General features: G+C 45.8%; 1 long non-coding RNA gene across 1 annotated transcript in view; it reads left to right on the plus strand.

Annotated features, from left to right (window-relative positions):
* Positions 1-469: 469 nt before the first annotated feature.
* Positions 470-18421, plus strand: part of LOC149855740 (uncharacterized) — a 44189-nt gene continuing 26237 nt past the window's right edge. The window contains exons 1-2 of the long non-coding RNA XR_016438433.1: positions 470-576; positions 1639-1804. This is a non-coding gene — a long non-coding RNA (uncharacterized LOC149855740). The remainder of the gene's footprint in view (positions 577-1638; positions 1805-18421) is intronic.

Here is an 18421-nt window from a genome sequence, read left to right on the forward strand (position 1 = left end):
CTCCAAGATCCCTTTCTGCCTCTGTGCTCTCAAGAAGGGAATTTCCCATCTTATAAGCGTGCTGCTGGTTACTACTGCTCAAGTGCAGCACTCTGTCAGTATTGAAGCGCATCCTGTTTTTGTTAGCCCAACCCTGTAACCTATCCAGGTCTTGCTGAAGTCTTTCCCTCCCTACTAGCATGCTCACCTCACCCCAAATTTTGGTATCATCAGCAAATTTAAACAGGTTGCTTTTCACCACGTCGTCCAAATCGCTGATAAAGAAATTGAACAGCGCAGGCCCAAAGACCGAGCCCTGAGGGACTCTGCTGCCCACTTCTCCCATGTTGAATATGACCTGTCCACCACTACCCTCTGAGTGTGACCCTTCAGCCAATCTGCAATCCGTCTGACTGTGTAGGCATCAATGCCACAGTCGCCCAATTTAAAAAATTTTTTTTTTTATCTAGCAGTAAGGTGTTCTGAAGGGCCCAAGCTGAAGAGAGTGAATTCCAGGTCATAAAAGAGACTGAACTGGCTAAGGAGGAAGAGGATATCATGGACCCAGGATGCTATGTGAGCCTCCCAAGACTCAAGGTTAGGAGAGGGTTGCTTTCTTGGATAAAGAAAGGGGTACGAGAGGGGGAGAAGATTTCCCAGCTGTTAATAACACATCAGTTTAGGGCTTCTCTGCTAAAGTTGACCCATGAAAATCCTGTGGATGGGCATATGGGTTGCAGCAAAACTGAGGCCCAACTAACTAGGTGGAACAAGGTGGTGTTTTTGGCCTAAGATATATGCTCAGGTGGAGAGTTTCTGCTGGGCCTGCCCAGCATGTCAGAAGGTAAGCTGGAACAAGCCAGCCCGGGCGCCATTGCAATCTATGCTCCTAATAGATGTGCCATTCTCTCATATTGCACTTGATGTGGTGGGACCCCTCCTCAAAAGTTTGGCAGGGTATCAATTTTTGTTGGTAATAATAGATTATACAACCCGGTTCCCAGAGGCGGTCTCCATGCGAGCCATCACCAGTCCCCAGGGGGTCTTTAAGAGGAGGTTAGATGGACACCTTGCTGGGGTCATTTGACTCCAGTAATCTTTCCTGCCATGGCAGGGGGTCAGACTAGATGATCTACTCAGGTCCCTTCTGACCCTAGAAACTATGAAACTATAAGGGTCTAATTTTATGTTGGGGGTCCTTTGGAATCTATGTAAGGTATTGCAAATTAAGCAGTTGCATACGGCTGTATACCATCCTCAAACCAACAGCCTAGTGGAAAGGTTTAACGGGACCTTGAAGAATATGCTGTGCCAGTGTGTTCAGGCAGAGCCCTGTAAAAGGGACCTTATGATCCCACCTTTTGTTGTTCGTGGCATGAGAGGCCCCTCAGTCTTTGGGGTGTGTGTCACAGGCTGGCTAGGCGCTATGAGTGTATCAGCTGTGAAGCTGCTGGGTTTGGGATCGAGGAGGTGAGTCAGGAGTGAAGTAAAGGCAAATTTACTTATAGCTTAGCATACAACAGTTAACAGAAAGGTTAATGAGACAAACAGATATAAACAGTAATAAAGAGCTAATAGTGAATGATAGCAACAGATAGATAGAATGACAAAGAGTTCCCACATGAGGTTGGCAACTTATCAGCAGCCCCTCTATGTCAGGTTCATGCCAAGTTGTTCCAGTGAAGTCAGGCGTCCCTGATCAACGCTGTTCGAGGGGTCATCGGGAAGGTCATCAGGATCCGGTCTTCACTCACACTGGGAGTCTGGGGTCCTGCGGTACAGTGATGGTCCTTCTGTCCCGTCCTTCTAACTGGTCACTTGACATGTACGTTCCTTTATGCCTTATCTTATGCTAATCTGTTGGCTTTAGAGCCACTCACAATCTTGCCCTATAGCTGTTACCTTATGGGATCAAAAGGTGTTAGAAATTATCATGAAAGGTTACCGCCCGAACTCAGGTACACCCAATAAGCGAATTACACCACATTACTTTGAGGTTTGAAATTAGCATTACTCTGCCCTTAGTTTCTTATTCCTGGGTTCCTTGGAATGTGCTAATTATATTAGGTGGTCAGATCTTGTTATGGCTTGACCTTTAAAAAACCTGTTAGATTAGCTAATCTTGTAGCTGTGCTTATTTTTGGGGCTCAGTGGTCCCATGATCAGTGCAAACAGTTAGGTTCAACACTTTGGTTAAATTGTGATAGACAAATTCCACTTGTAGGTTGCAAATTTGAAAGCTTTTCATTAGCTAGTCTTAACTGCTTAGACAATTGCCTGAATGCCTACAAAAGCATGTATTTATTGCTCATGATAGTAACCCCTCTGGTTCTGGCCACCACAGGTGTACCCTGTTTGACCCGGTATATGGACACCGCCCAAAGGGCTGGCTAGATCTGGTGAGAGAAGGTTGGGAGGAAATGCCGCTGAAGGGCATTAATAATGTAGAGTATGTGAGAGAACTGAGACAATGCCTGCAGTGGGTGGGGGAGCTATCACGGGAGCACCTGAGGGTAGCACAGAGGGCTCGAAAGATCACCTATGATAAAAAGACTCAAGAGAGGGGTATTCAAGTAGGCCAGAAGATACTGGTGTTACTCCCAGATGCGGAAAGAAAATTCCTAAGGTGTTGGAAAGGCCCCTTCGAAGTGGTTTGGCAGGTTGGCCCTGTGGATTAAGAGGTCTTCAAGCCAGGTCATAGAAAAGAAAAGCAGATATACCATGTTAATTTACTTAAAGAATGGAGGGAACAGGAGGGCTTGTTGGTCGATCCCTCCCCACCGGATGAGAAATTCAGTCGGGACTTGGGTGCAGACCCAGGACAAAATGCGGGGGCCCTAACGGTCCCAGTTGGGCCCAGCTTAGCACCTGGCAACAGGGTCAGTTGAGGAACTTGGCAAGGGAATTTTAAGATGTTTTTAGTGAAATTCCAGGGTGTGCCAAGGGATAATGCATCAGATAATAACCCCTGTTGGGCAGAGAGAAAAATGAGGAGGATTCAATATTATAGATATCAGGCAATTCATGAGGAAATTACTAAAATGCTAGAGCAAGGCATCATTCAAGAGTCCCAGAGTCCTTGACATAGGCCCCATTGTGGCAGTGACTAAACCCAATGGGTCGCTGCAACTGTGTGTGGACTTCAGAAAAGTAAATGCTATATCTCATTTTGATGCCTTTCCTATGCTCCAAATTAGCAAGTTGTTGGAGAAAGTGGGACAGGCTAGGTTTATCTCAACCCTGGACTTAGCAGAAGGGTTTTGGCAAGTACTGTTGAGGAGGGAAGATATGGCCAAGACTGTTTGGTACTCCATGGGACTTGTACGAATTTAGGTGGATGCCTTTTGGGTTATATGGGGTGTCAGCTACCTTTCAAAGACTAATTGAATGGGTGTTGGCCTACACAGGTGCCTACATAGAAGATATTATTATATATACGCAGGGTTGGGAGGAATACTTAGAAGCAGTAAGGGCAGTACTACAGGAATTACGGCGGGCTGATTTTACAGCCAACCCAAAGAAATGTATCTTGGGTAAGGCTGAAACAAAGTACTTAGGGTTTATGGTAGGCCAAGGGTGTATTCATCCATTGGCTGACAAGGTGGAGGCCTTGTGACACTACATCCCACCCCAGAGCCGCAAACAGGTCTTGCCAGGTATTACCAACAATTTATACCCCAGTTTGCAGAAATAACAGCTCCCTTAACTGATTTGTTGCAAGGGAAAGGTAAGGGCCCCTTAAGTGGGATTTTGTGACCCAGCAGGCATTCAAGAAGGCAAAGAATGCTCTATGTTAAGACGTGGTGCTGGAAACCCTGGACTTTGAATCACTTTTCATTGTGCCTATAGATGTCTCAGATAGAGCATTAGGCACTCTCCTTTGGCAAGAAGTCAGTAGAATTTCACAACCCGTAGCCTATACCAGCCAGAAGTTAAACCCACAAGAAAGGAGGTATGCTACAGTAAAATGTGAATGCTTAGCCATTAAGTGGGGTATTAACTACTTTTGGTATTACCTGATGGGGCATGAGTTCACCATGATAACTGACCATGCCCCGCTGAGATGGTGTAAGACTGAACAGATGGGCAATGTGTGTATTACCTGTATTGACTCTGCAACCTTTCCACTTTAACATTGAGTATAAACCAGGGAAGACTAGTACTGTTGCTGATTTTTTTTCAAGATGTTATGAAGAAGAAAAGTTGGCAAAACAAGGCCACTTGGAGGCAGAGTCAGCCCAGTTATTTCATGGTAAGGATCTGCCTAACAGTGAGTTAAAGGGGAAGGTATGTGAGAAGATCAAGGATACCTGCCCAGAGAAGCTCCCCAGCCAGAGGGGCCCGTCCAGCAGTAGCAGCATGGCTATGCTCTGGAGGGAGCTTCTGATCCACCCAGATGTAGCCTTATCAGCTTGCCAGCTGTGGTGAATTGATTCAATCAAGTCTCCAAGAGCTATTTCCAACCCTATATGCCATCAGGAAGGAAGAGAAGAAGGGGCCGGCAGAGAAGGCAAGTACCCACTTGCCGGTCAGGACTGGAGTCCCCGGGAACAGGGCAGCAGACCCACAGGGTTTATAGAGTTTGGAGGAGCTTGAAAAAAACATTTCTGCATTAATTGGCTGCAGCGGGTGGTTAATTGAGCCAGCAAGATGCTAATTATCAAAAAAAACCCCAAAACTGCCCGATCACAGCTTCAGCAATTAGGAACTGGTGGACTGAATGAGAAGAGGAGGGACAGCAGCCACTGTGAACCCTGGCACCATGGAGAAAAGTGAATAAATGGACATATCAGGTCTTTATTTTTTTTCTTTGTTTTGCAAGGAGGGTTTTTTTTTCCTTTTGCCTGTCCTTACATTCTGACAGGTGGCACAGCCCTAGTAAGCCTTTGGAGCATGCTACTTTCAAATACAGGGGGAGTTCAGGATTTCAATTCTGCATGCCCCCTGCACCAGTAAAAAGGTGTGATTGGATCTAATGTTGGATCCCACAGTCACACCTCCTGCCATGCATGTATGGCATGACAGGTGGTCTGATTATATGGACCGCACATCAGATCCTATTGTGCCTTTACTTGAATGTCCAGAAGGGCCTTAATGAATATTAAATACAAAGTGCAGTGGGATAGTTCTCTCCACTGGAGGAGGGGTGGAGAAAATCCTGAATAATGCATAGCCTCTGGCTTGGTGGTTGGGTAGCACATTTGGCAGGAAGCAAGAGACACATGTTCAAACCCACTCTGAGTAAGGGGGATCTAGAACCTGTGTGTTCTGCTTCCTGGGCAAGTAGCAGAGGCCTGCCAGCAGGGCCTCTTAGGCAGGGGGCAGAGAGGGGAGCCATTCCCGCCTCCCTGTGGCGTTGGGCAGAGGGGGCTTATCCTGCCACTCTGCCCCATGAATGGAGCCAGTGGGGACAACAGTGGTTGAAGCAGGCAGATCCCACTGCAGTCTCCTGGGGGCAGTGGGGCTAAAGGGGGGAATAACCCCCACCCCATTCCTGACCATCCTGCCTCAGGGGCCATGCTGACTAGCGTTTCGCTGCACCCCTGGCCCTGCTGCTGCGACCTGTGGACCCCAGCCCAGGTCATGTGGGACAGGGTTGGGGTGGGGGAAATTAAAGCCCTCCCTGGCAAGTTCACTACAAGTTACTCCCTGGGCTGACCACGCCGCCCTAGCACAGCTTTCCTGCAGCCGAGGGTCGCTCCAGCGCCCCTTGGCTCCTGGCCTGAGCAACTGCAGGCATGTGCCAACATTTCCACAGTCCAGATGGAATGTCTTTGCAGTTGCAAACTAATTCAATCTCTGCAGGTTAGGCTAACTTAAAAAGATTGAACCAATTCAGGCTCCAGCTTTTTGAATGTCTGTCCCTAACGTGGAAGTACCAAAATTTGTCATTACACAGATGTGTAAATGGCAATTAAGTATGTAGCATTCTTTTTTCCAGCTGAAACTGGATATGTAATGGAAGGCTTCATAATGCCTAGGTTTTTTTTCCTGAGCTGGTACAATTAATTTAAAACCCAGCAAGTCACATGTGAAATTCAAATGATTCTTGCTGTTGTGTATTACTTTGCCTTTGTCAGAATGTAATCTTCCATTCTATATAATGATGATAATATCTATATTAGGTAATGCTATGGCATAATCAAATAAAGCTTGCTTGTAAAGTACTCCAAGATAATTGCTCAGATAGCAAGTGGTGAGTGTGTAGAGGTAGGTACATCATTAGGTTGGAAAATGATTGAAAAGTGAAAAAATACCTACTATTTCTTGTCTGTCAAGTAGTATGCCTGTCAAGTGAGCTTCGATAGTATCTGTGGTCTTATGATTAAACTAGTGCTTCTGTTGGTTTAAATCATACTTTATCCTTTCTTCTACCAGCAAAACCATTCTATTCAATAGTAATTCCTCACCTGTATTATCCTTTTCTATGTACCCTTATACCTTGTCAGCAATTTTGCACCCACTTTTTGACTCATTATTTCTTACATCTTTTAAAAATGCATGCCTTTTAATGCAGATAATGTTATGATACATGTTCAGGTCACTACTTAAATCGGAAGTGTCCTATGTTACCTTTCAAATTATATAAATAGACTACATTGTAACTACAGACTTTCCATCTCTTTACAAAATGTTTTGTTTTTCAAGAGATAATTTTGTACATGTGCTAGTCACTCTTCCTGTGGAGAATGTGCAACTCCCTGAAGTCAGTTTCCAAAAGTGAAATATTGTTGTTTTGCTTCGCATAGTAGCACTTTCACTAATAAGCATTTTAGATACATGGAGACTGAAAAGTAGGGGCTTTCTGAGTTCGTCCTTGTACTTCATATTCTGCCCATTTCCTTGGACTTGAGTAAGAATAACATTGGTATATCTTTGTTTAACCACACAAGAAAACAATCACTTGCTACCTGTAGAAGCTAAAATTGGTTCTTGACCTACAAAACTCAGATTTAAGTATGAACCAGAGGTTTTTGGTTTGATACATTATAAATAAGGTCAAATTGCCCAGATCTACCCATAAATCATGGCCCCTTCTCTAGAATTTTTGCATCTAATGTTTCAATTACAATTTAATTTTGTATAACACACAGACAATTTCAGCTTAGCCCACTAAAAATAACTTAGTATTAAGAGACTTGATTTTGGCTTCTACTAGATGAAGCTGCAATTTTTGGTAAGTTTTATATTTATCTATGTAGTACTTCACACCTTCTAAACGTCAGTTTTTGAACTTGCAGGCACTGTAAAGTTTCTATATCTGTGTCAGGACCTCTGGAATTCAAACCTGCAGTCCACAGCACCTTTAGACTGGCCTGGGCTTTACCCTGAGGTCCTTAATAGGTAGGGTAACCATAATAATTTGAGGGAAATCCAGGACAGGATATGGAAATCTAGGATGGGGAGGGGGGCGGGGGGCACCAGCACATGTGTGCGTGCACACACACACGCAGCCCCAACTCTCCAGCTCCCAGAAGCAGGGCTGGATAGGACAGCTCTGTGTGTGTGTGTGTGTGTGTGTGTGTGCATGCACACACACCCAACCAGGGCTGGGTGGGACAGTGCAGTGCACATGCATGCACAGACACACACATACACGCCCGACTCTGCAGCTCCGAGGAGCAAAGCTGAGCAGGACAGTATGGCACACACACATACACACAACTCCGACCCCACAGCTCACGGGGCAGGCCTGGGAAGACAGCACGGCATATATACATGCACACACACAGACGCACATACAGTCTGAACCCATAGCTCTCTACAGACCCCAACTCCACTGTGCAAATGACTCTGCCCGCCACCCGGCAGGGTCCATACCACAGAACAGCCCATTGGCTGGATTCCCTGAAGAAAATTGAAGCTAAGTTCCTGGATTGACATGAATCTCCTTGCATGTGTCCAGTTCCTAACTCAGCAGCTGCATGTGCCGGCTGAGTCCCACCAATCCAGGACTTTGGTTCAACAGCTGGGATGCTGAGACAAATTCTGAAGTCTGGGACTGTCCCAGCCAAACCAGGACATGTCACCCTATTAATAAGGGATCAAGTGACCTAGGAGGATCTGTGGGGGCCACAAGTCTCTGATAGGAGGGATATAAAACCCTGTCATTTCCAGCAGGCTCTTGTCAGTGCACCAATACTCTTCGTATTTCTTCTATGGATCTCCTTGCTTCACACTTGTTTTCCTGCTCCTGTGTTGGACTTTGTGGCTTTGATTCCTCAGTACTTTTGACCTTGGCTCTGGTGTTGAAGCTTTGGCTAGTGTCTCTAGATCTGAATCTCTGCCTTGTTCCTGTCTTGCACCTGCCTTAGATCCTCCTGCGCTGTTGTTCTTTGTAGCATGGGTGAGGGCTAGGGCCCTCTGATGACAGAAGGATTAATTGACAGCCCCGCTCTCTGTTTGCGTCACCCCTGGATTCACCCACCATGTCTTCGTCTTAAATGGTAGAACAGGGTGAATGAGAACATACCTGGCCTCTGCAGTAGCTTGTCACAAGGGTTAAGGAGAGTTCCACCAAATATCTTTATGGGGCTCCTCCTTCTCTCCTAAAGTTGTGTGCTGTCACAGATGCTAACAGTTCATCTCTCAAAGTGGTCTCTCTGGTCCCTCTTCTTTCTCTGATGCAGCCCCTTTAAGATGCTGGGCCCCATTCCAAGGTGTTGCCCCTTTTACACTCACCAGTCCAAACACTAGATAGACCCTGGGCCTGCCTTGTCTTCTCAGTGAGTCCATCCTACCAGGGGAATAGCCCTTGGGCTTCCAGACCCTGGTGGTTTAACACTCAAGTCTTCTCAGGGCTCCTGGATCCTCAGGTCCCGTTCTCAGCCCCTCTCTGGGTTCCTGAGTGCTGCCCAGCTGGGCTAGCCCAGCTACTTATGTTCTTCACTTCTGGGTCTACAGCTACTTGCTGTCTGCTAGCTGCTGCATCTCCTGTCCAATGAGGGGATGGGGATGGTTTCTGGCACAGCTCCACTCCTCTGGAGCTTCTGCGGTGATTCCCCCTGCGTGCTATAACCAGCTGCTTTAGAAGGGCTGCATACCACTCCCTCAGCCAATCCAGAAGCCCCATCTGTTCCCCGTGACTGCCTCATGGCTAGTTTTTGCCGTGTTCCCTGGCTGTTCCCTGTTCCCAGCCTGACCCAGTCATCTTTTCGGTCTGCAACCCTCAGCAGGCAGCCTGGGGGGCTTTTCTAGATGCTGTGGTGCCTGGTAAGTATCCTGTGCCTGAGCCCCTGCTACATACCCTCTCTTAAGTGTGTGGCTACACTAACTTCTTTTCACTTTCCTTCAGTTGCAGGCATCTTTCAATTCCTTTGGAAAATCCAGGGCATGTGTAATTTTTCTGGTTCCAAGTCATGCTGTCATGAAAGAAAATCTGCCACCACGTTGCCTTTCCCAGATTGATAGCATACTATGAAACTAAATGGTTGTAATGCTAAGGCCCACCACGTAATTCTGGCATTATTTGTTTTTGCTGATTGTAGCCACCTCAGGGCTGCATGGTCTGTCACCAAGGTAAAGTTTCTCCCCAGTAGATAATATCTAAAAAGCTCCATGGGCCATTTTATGGCTAAGGCACTCACATTCAATAGTCGCAAGAGTATTGTTGCTTTTAGTCCAATACCTTCCTACTGGCTTAGCTATCGGGACTTCATCTCTTTCTCTCACTTGCAAATGTCAGGGCCCCAAGGCGATGCCTGAGGTATCCATTTGTAAAACAAAGGGTGTAAAAAAATCTGGTGTGTACAGCACATGTTTCTGACACAGAACATTCCTCAATTGCTCAAAAGCCTGTCTAGTCCCTGTCTAGGAACCCATTTATAATCTGATTTGGTTCCTCTTTCTTGGTTAGAATGGTTAGGGGCATAATGATTTCAGATAAATGAGGTATGAACTTTCCATAGTTCACTAATCCCAAGAAAGAGCGTACCTGCTTCTTTGTCATGGGTTTTCAATAGTCTTGGATGGCCTGGACTTTGTCAGCCAAAGTTTTGACTTGCCCATGTCCCACCGGAAAACCCAGATATTTTGTCTCTGCTTGTCCTACAGCACACTTGTTGGAATTAGCTGTCAAGCCAGCTCCTCACAACTCCTTCAGAGCAGTGAGCAGGCCTCTCACGTGTTGGCCCCTAGAGCTAGAAAAATAACATCATCATCAATGTATCCTCTTATGTATACCTGATGGGGTGCCAGCAGTCTGTTCATAAGCCTTTGGAAATTTGCAGCAGCAACCTGCAAACCAAAGGGCATCTATTTGAACACATACAGATCTCACAGCTAGCATTTTCTCTGTTCAGGGCATCAGGAATGCATCAAATTTTGCTGCACTATTAATTTTCCAGGAATCTATACAGGGCCATAATGAACCATCCAGTTTGGGTACCATTACTATGGGGCTCCACAACTGACTCTGTGACTCTTTAATGATGCCCTGACTCAGCATCTGCCAAATCTCTTGTTTAACTGTCATGTAATCTTTTTGGGATACACCACCATGACTCTCAAACCATGCATTCCAGAGGGGTAATGATTAGATGCACCACCCACCCCCTTGGCTAATCTACATTAATCTTGGAATACATCCTGGTATTCCCTTATTAGGCAGGTTACCTGGGCCTTTTGATACATGGTCAATTGCCCTCCTAACTTAGGACTGTGTTCTTTTCCCAGGACTGCTTTCATGGAGTCATCCAGGGGTCCCAATTCCAATTTGTCAGGATAAGGTGCCATCAGTAGAGCCTTCCTGTCTTTCCATGGCTTTAGTAAATGTATACGTTAAATTTGGGTTTCCCACCACTGATCTGGCCATGGGCCATACTTGTCAAGTCACCTGATATGGGCTATGCCACTGGGCCAGCTGCTTTGATCAGGAACCAGGACTAATACTTTGTCTCCAACCTCCAATTCCCGTTCCCAGGCCCTGCAATCATAGTAGGCCTTTTGTCTCTTCTGAGCCTTCCCTAATTGCTTCTCCACTGTTTGGCTTCTCAATTCCACCTTTGGTTCTTCTCCCATAAGTTTGGTCTCTAATCTTGTCCCTGAAGAGGCTAAAAAGCTCCCAAGGACTGCCCACAGTACCTCATGGAAATAAATCCCACTCCAGGATCATGACACAGGAGAGCTCACTTGAAAACCCCACTGGCAATTTGTGGGGGGTTTCTAGACCACACATCTTAGATGCTTACTGTGGTACATTCTGGGTTGCCTGGTGCATACACACCAGGATAGTGCATTTTGTGGCTTCCCCAATTCCAGTGAGCTATCACCGAGGTATTCAGTATAGTTCGGGTGCACCCAGAATCAAGTATGGTCTGGCACCACTCAGATGTCTACTCCCACTCTCACCATGGGTCTCAGTGCCACTTTCCATTTCTTCAGGATACTGAAACTGTAGTCCATCCACCCATCCCATGGATTTACCTTGGTCTTAGGATTCTCCCTGGTGAGTACACTGGCCAGCAGACTAGAAAGGCATCGCCACTGTATGTACCCCAGCAGGCCACAATTAAAACATTTTACTTTGCGCATGGTTGGAGCCCTTCTTTCTTCCCTGGAGGGCCCTCATGTTCCCTACAGATACCCTTTGGGATGGAAATATCACTGCCCTCTTGAGGGGATCCCACCTCAGCCTTGGTATAGGCTTCTGCTTGCTTGAGTGCCTCTTGGAGTGACTGGGGTTGATGTTGGTGTACCCATTTCTGAGTAGCTCCATCTAAGTCCCACAGAACTGTTCTAGGGTGTAACAGGGACTCAGACAAGAGCCCTGTTACTTGGAAGATTGGGTCAAGCTGACTTGACAGTGAACCCAACCAGGTGGGGAAGTTACACACCTCAGGCATGATGAGGGCTATTAGCCTGCTGAGGGAGGCATAAAACAGGAGGCAAGAGACAGCCTGATTGCCTTCGGGCACCAGAAGAAGACATGAAAGGCGATGAAGTTCCATGGAGAAAGAAGTAGACTTACTGGCAATCTGGATGGACTCCAGGAAGACAGTAAAGCCCTGAGTTACGTAGCAGTTTGGTGATGAAGAGGATCACCTTGCCAGGAATCCTGTCAGGCAGCAGATCCCTGAGAGACACAGCAGGGCAGCAGCAAAAAGAGTTTTTCTTGCTGGTAACTCCACTGTGCCGGTGAGCGTGGCGAAAAGCGGAGCTGCCAGGTGGCGGATCAGCCGGGACTTCTAAGAAGAAGGGATCGTGCCCCTTAGTGAAGGAAGGGAGGGAATTGGGGTTATCCCCAAGTCTGAGGTCCGTTGGGGCTGAGGAAGCTGGGAGCAATATAACAGATCATGAGAGAGAGCAGTTAGAGACTGCTCTTAGGGTTGTGCACCCACGGAGAATGGGGAACACAGAAAGTGTATGCCACTAATGAGATAATTAGCGGTGAAGAATCTTTATTAAACATCTGGTCTGAGCATTTCCTGATTGTAACTCTGATTACCTTGGCCAATGACGTAATTGGTGAAGATATTGCCATTTCACCACTGTTACCTGGAAATAAACATACACTGTGAGCAATTGACATCGGGGTGGCATTATTCTATCCAAGAACCATGAAAAAACAGTAACCTTCTTTCTTTCTTCTTTCATTCAAGTCCTGGCAGGAGAGTCTAAAGGAGAGACGGGGATAAGATTGACTATCCTGCTCACATAGGGCTCTAGAGTTATGTGATCCAGTGTCTCCCCTTTACTGCTTGCTTTGGACTTCAGCCACTTTGCCACCAGATCCTGAAATGTAGGGGTGAGCAGGCATGAACACTTGTCTTCCACTCACTCATGAGCCCAAAATTACTGTCTATAATGTTCTAGTAAGACCTGCCAATGGTAAAGGATCACTTCTTTTACTCTCTGGTAAAGTGAGGTTTCTGCCCAAGGTAAGGCCCTATAGGCGACCTGTGCTTTTCCCATCAAGAGGGGTCCTATCCTTCTGACCCACTGGTCTTGGCCCCAACCTATGGCATTTGCCATTCTTTCACATGATTGTAGATGAGCCTTGGGTTTATCTTCTTTGACCATCCTAGGCATCCTGAGCTCCTCTGCCCCTTGGAAGCCTACCAAAGTATTATGGGCCAGTAGCTCTTAGGGTTTTGTGTCTCACAAGCAAGATATTCTGCATTTCTACTTCCTGAGCTTGGGTTGTAGCACACTCTCCCAGCTGTTTGTGTTGTCCCTGGAGGAATTGCAAAATCATCTCCTGGGTTTGCTTCCAACACTCAGGACTGGTACTTGCTAGTTGTCTGTCTTCCATCTTATCTGTCAAGATGTGTAATTTCTGACCAATGCACCACTGTAGCAGGGGCAAGGGCTAGGGCCCTCCAGTGGCAGAGTTATTAGTTGACAGTCCCACTCTCCATTCCTGTCACCCCCAGATTTGCCCACCACATCTTGGTCTTAAATGGTAAAGTGGGGTTAATGGGAATGTACCTGACCTCCACAGTAGCTTGTCACAGGGACTAAGGAGAGTCCTGCTGGGTGTTTTCACGGGGTTCCTCCTCCCCTGCATCCCAACCACACCTCTTCCAAAGAGATGTGCCATCACAGATGTTAACAGCTCCTCTTTCAAGGTGGTTTATCTGGTCCCTTTAAGATGCTAGGCCCCACTCCAAGGCATTGCCCATTTTAGAATCACCAGTCCAAGCAATAGACACAACCTGGGCTTGCCTTGTCTGCTGTGAGGCTGTCCCACTTGGGGAATAGCTCTGGGTGACACTCAGTCCCTCTAAGGGCTCCTGGACACTTAGGTCCCACTCTCGGCCCCTGTCTGGGCTCCTGAGTGCTGCCTGGATGGGCAAGCTGGCTACTCATGTCCCTTACTCCTGGTCTGCGATGCTTGCTGTCTGCCAACTGCCTCATCTCCTGTCTGCTAAGGTGGGAGGTTCCAGTATGGCTCCTCTCCCGCGGAGCTTCCCTGGTGCTTCCTCCTGCATTCTGCCACCAGTTGTTTCAAAAGGGCTGCACTTGGCTCCATCAGCCAATCTGGGAGCCCTGCCTGTTCCATTTGACTGCATCATGGCTAGTATATACTGCACTCCCCAGCTATTCCCCATTCCTGGCCTGACCCAGCCATCTTCTCTGGCTGCAACCCTGAGCAGGCAGCTTGTTGGGGCTTTCATGGATGCTGTGATACCCAGTAAGTCTTCTGTGCCCAAGCCCTTGTCCTGCTTTGCTCTTGCCTTTCACCTTCATGCCTTGTTCCTGCCTTAGACCCCAGTACCCTACTCCTGTTTACCCTATCGTGTATTGGATTCCCTGGATTTTGACCTCTGGTTTGGCCTTAACCATGGACTTACTTTCCTCAGCCCCCAGTGTGGTACAGCAGACTCGGACTGACACCTGGTATTCCAGCTCTGTTGACCCTTGGCTTCTGAACCCTGACCTTGCCACATCTGGTCAGACCTGTGAAAGTTAGTGTATTTCTGACTCCATGCAGTTTCAGTTAAAAAATAAAAAGGTGGTTTTCCACTTACTTTCTAGCGCTGCCATTTTATATTGGGGTCTAAGAGCTAAGCTGGACGTGTTCTTTTTAGCAGGTTATCTACCCTGCTGGTTTCTGCAGGCAGGCTTTTGCTCCCTTCAGAGCTTCTCAGCCAATTATCTTAAAGTACTTGGCTTTTAGGCACCAAACAAACCAAAAAATAAATAAAAAATCCTTCTACCCTGTCCTACGTACTCAAGGAGGAGCCCTTTAGGTCTAGCTTGCAGCACAGCAACCTAACCCCCTCCTCATAGCCAGCAGTTATATTTGCAGCTTGCTTCTTCCTCCTTTGCTTACCATTCCTGGAGCTTTTAAAGCTCCTAGTAGGACACTTCCTGCAAGTGCCCTTCAGCTGAACTGTATCAACATGACTGATTGTTCCTTCTTAAAGGAACAGACTGCTCTGTTATAATTTATTTTTGTGCATTCTCAGTATAATCAAAATTATGTGGTCAAATTTGATTCCCTTTATACCTACAAAGCTCCATATTCTTTGGACTTCCACAATTGTAGCAGTTCAAGAAAAAATAGGATCCAGGTTTCTCTTGGTTACATTGTCTTTGTAGAGCTCACAAAGAGAGGGCAGTGAAAATTCTAGAGAGAAAATAAATAGGTAGATATGTCACTGCTTAAGCAAAATCTATTAAGAAAATGACATTTTTATTTACACAGTTACATTACAGGGCAGTCTAACACTTCAGGATGTCTATACACATGCTCCAGAGTAGAGGGGAGGCACTTTAATTAGAGCAGCTCTAATTACCCACAGCGTCACATGTATTCAGTGTCCTGCACTTCAGAATGGTGGCAGGGGCAATTTAACTGAAGCTCGTTCAACAAGGTTTAGTTAAAGTGTCCCACCGCCATTTTGAAATGTAGGGACGCTGACTACACATGACGTGGAGGCTGCTGGAGCGTGCTAATTAGCATGCTTCAGCAGACTTGCAGGAGACTTGATTAATCGAGTCTGCTCCGATGTGTACTAATTAGCACGCACTGGAGCAGAAGTCTGTCAAGTGTATAGGTGCCCTCAGTCTCCAACTCAAAGCCAGCAAGTTCAATATTATTGTTCAGTATTTGAAGTAAATAAATATACGAATGAAAAGCATCTTATTGGAACAATAGGCAATAATGTGAACTTGCTATTGGCATCAGAAGTACAATCACAGACTTCCCAGAAGTACAATTGCAAACTTTGAAATAAAGTTACCTTTGTGGTCTAAACCTAAACTGCAGATTCAAAAACACTATAATTGGAGTATTATAGATATAAAAGCAAGGCCTTCGTCCGACAATTTTGAATCATGCTATGAACTGACTTAACAGTTGGTGCTAGTGCTGGGATCTTTAAAAAAGATGTTATATGTCAGTTATTAATAACAGATGAAAAGTTTCTCTGATGTGAAAGTCAGTTTGCAGTTAAGGTCAGTAAGTCTCTGTTTCAAATCATCTATGACACCAAAAGACAAAAAAGGCAAAGTAATTTCAGTTTTCTAAGAGTGGACTGTATAAACCTCTACTGTCTAGCTTCAGTTAAACACTTTGAAATTGTACTGAAGTTAATCATCTTGTCACATTTTCTATTAAATCTTTTGTTACCAGCAAGATAGATATGCATTAGCACTAGAGGCTTAACTTTCAGAAATAAAAGGCATGGTTACTTACCTGTTTTGTGGTGCAGATCCCCAATTTGCAGGTGTATACAGCTAGTAGGGCTATGTGAGGCTTTGGACTATGCTTTGGATCTGGAGAAGCTTCAGACACTTCGGCATCCAAAGCAGCATGTCTTGATTAAAGCACTGGCTTCTTTAGGTTTTCCAAAACAGTTCGGAGCTTCTGAACCACTTTGGAAAAGCTTTGGAGCCGCCTCAGAGAGCTGGCCGTAGGTTATAATGGGGAATCAATGAAATATCTATAATTTCATTTGTTTTTGTTTGATTTGGATGAAACTTGCAGCGGTGGTAGCTTGAAGCCCCTGCTGAGAGCATGAAGCCTGCCAAGATTCAAGAAGATAGGTGCAGGGGTTTGGGGGGAACTGCACCCCAAGTTCTTGAAAGCAAAACTCATGTTGTATGTGTGTGTGTGTGTTACACCACAGGGGGGTGAAAACTGTGGGGATAGTAGCCCGTGGTGAGGCCACAAAGCCTGCCAAGTTTCAAGATAATAGGTGCAAGCGGGTTGAAAATCGCAGGGGTGGTTGCCCCTGCTGTGGCCATGAAGCTTGCCAGGGTCATCTATGTCACGATTTTTGCCTGTCAGCAGCTTGAGGTGCAGTTTCCCCCAAACCCCTGCACCTATCTTCTTGAAATTTGGCAGACTTTGTGGCCTCACTAGGGGCTACTACCCCTGCAGTTTTCACCCCCCTGTGGTGTAACGCATACGTGACATGAGGCTTGCTTTCAAGAATTTGGGGTGCAGTTACCCCTAAACCCCTGCACCAATCTTCCTGAAACTTGGCATGCTTCATGCTCTCTGCAGAGGCTACCATCCCTGCATGTTTCATCCAAATCAGACAAAAAACAAAGTTATAGCTATTTCATTGATTCCCCATTATAACCTATGGCTGGATCTCCAAGGCGGCTTTGAAGCTTCAGAGCTGCTTCAGCCGGATCAAAGCGGGAAACCAATCCAGAGCTCCGGATCAGATTCCTGGCATCTGAAGCTGCCAGATCCGAAGCCAGATCACATAGCTGCCTACTGGCACAGGCCTAATAACTAGATGGCTAAATAAGTGTCAAAATGTAGTGGGAAGCCGCACTTCAGGGATGTGTGTGTATGCAGTAATGTAAAGCAAAAGTGAAACATGAAAAGACATGATACAGAGCTGCTTACTTAGCTGTCCAGTGAATCTCCCATCCACTGATGTAGGGTCACTTTATAATTGTATTCCTGCACTAAATCACATTTGTGAATTTATGAATCCAATAATGATCTCTAAACAGCATGTGTACTTTGCATTTAAGTTCTCCCTTTTGCATTTAATCTGATGTTTATGCCCTTGCTGTTCTCAAATATTGCAGTCCTGGATTACTTGTAGGCTCCAAGGTAAGCATGTACTTGAGTGCTTTGCTGGACTAGGGTTTAAGAATCACTGGATATTTTTATATGTTCCTGGTATTATTTATTGTATCTATGTGGACCGATGAGGTGCTGGTACCTTTACCACTCAAATTTTTATCATGGAGTACCATTATACTTTTTAAACAAATTTGTGCATGGCTAACTCTGATAAGTCAAATCCCTAGCTGGTGTTTGATGGTACTTAGTACAGAAGGAATATATCATTTCTCTACTGTTTATGTATGTTCTGTATGGGGAAATGAAATTTGACTTTATTTACCAAACTAAAAATGCACCAATTGGTTGAGTATAAACAAGAAGCTTTTACCAATTATGAGTTATCCTGGTGATACGTTCAGTCACTAATTAATATGTCTGGTTTATTTGGTAACCCTCTCATCTCTAGGTCAGAGAGCTACATGTTTAAGTGGTGAAAGATTAAGTCCCACATTAGGAGTGGAGCCAATTTTCAGTTCTGATTGAGGGTCAGCATTAGTGGGACATCACTTTTCCATGTCTGGCTGCTTGCAGACATTAAAATAAAACAAAACAAGTGGCTTTACTTTAAACTCCACACATTTCCATGCTGAGCCCAGCACATGCCCAGAAAAAGCAGTGCATTAATTGAACCCAGATTGCCCAACATCTATATCAATTGGGTGCTTTAGAGGGGCTTTTTTGGTGTTTTTATCAAATAGCTGATTGAATCTGCTTTAGTTAAAAGCATCAAAAAGCCCTGCTAAAGCACCCAGTCCAGTTGCTTCTTCCAGTAAGGTGTGGTTTGGTTTTTTGGGGGGTTTTTTTAATGTCTGCAAGCAGCCTTTAAAACAGGGGCAGGCAGTTATTTTGGCTGGAGGGCTGCTTACTGAGTTTTGGCAAGCTGTCGAGGGCTGCAAGGGTAGC

The sequence above is a fragment of the Crocodylus siamensis genome, chromosome 11 (genome assembly GCF_052110815.1).
Source record: "Crocodylus siamensis isolate JL-2025a chromosome 11, ASM5211081v1, whole genome shotgun sequence".
Lineage (NCBI taxonomy): Eukaryota > Metazoa > Chordata > Crocodylia > Crocodylidae > Crocodylus > Crocodylus siamensis.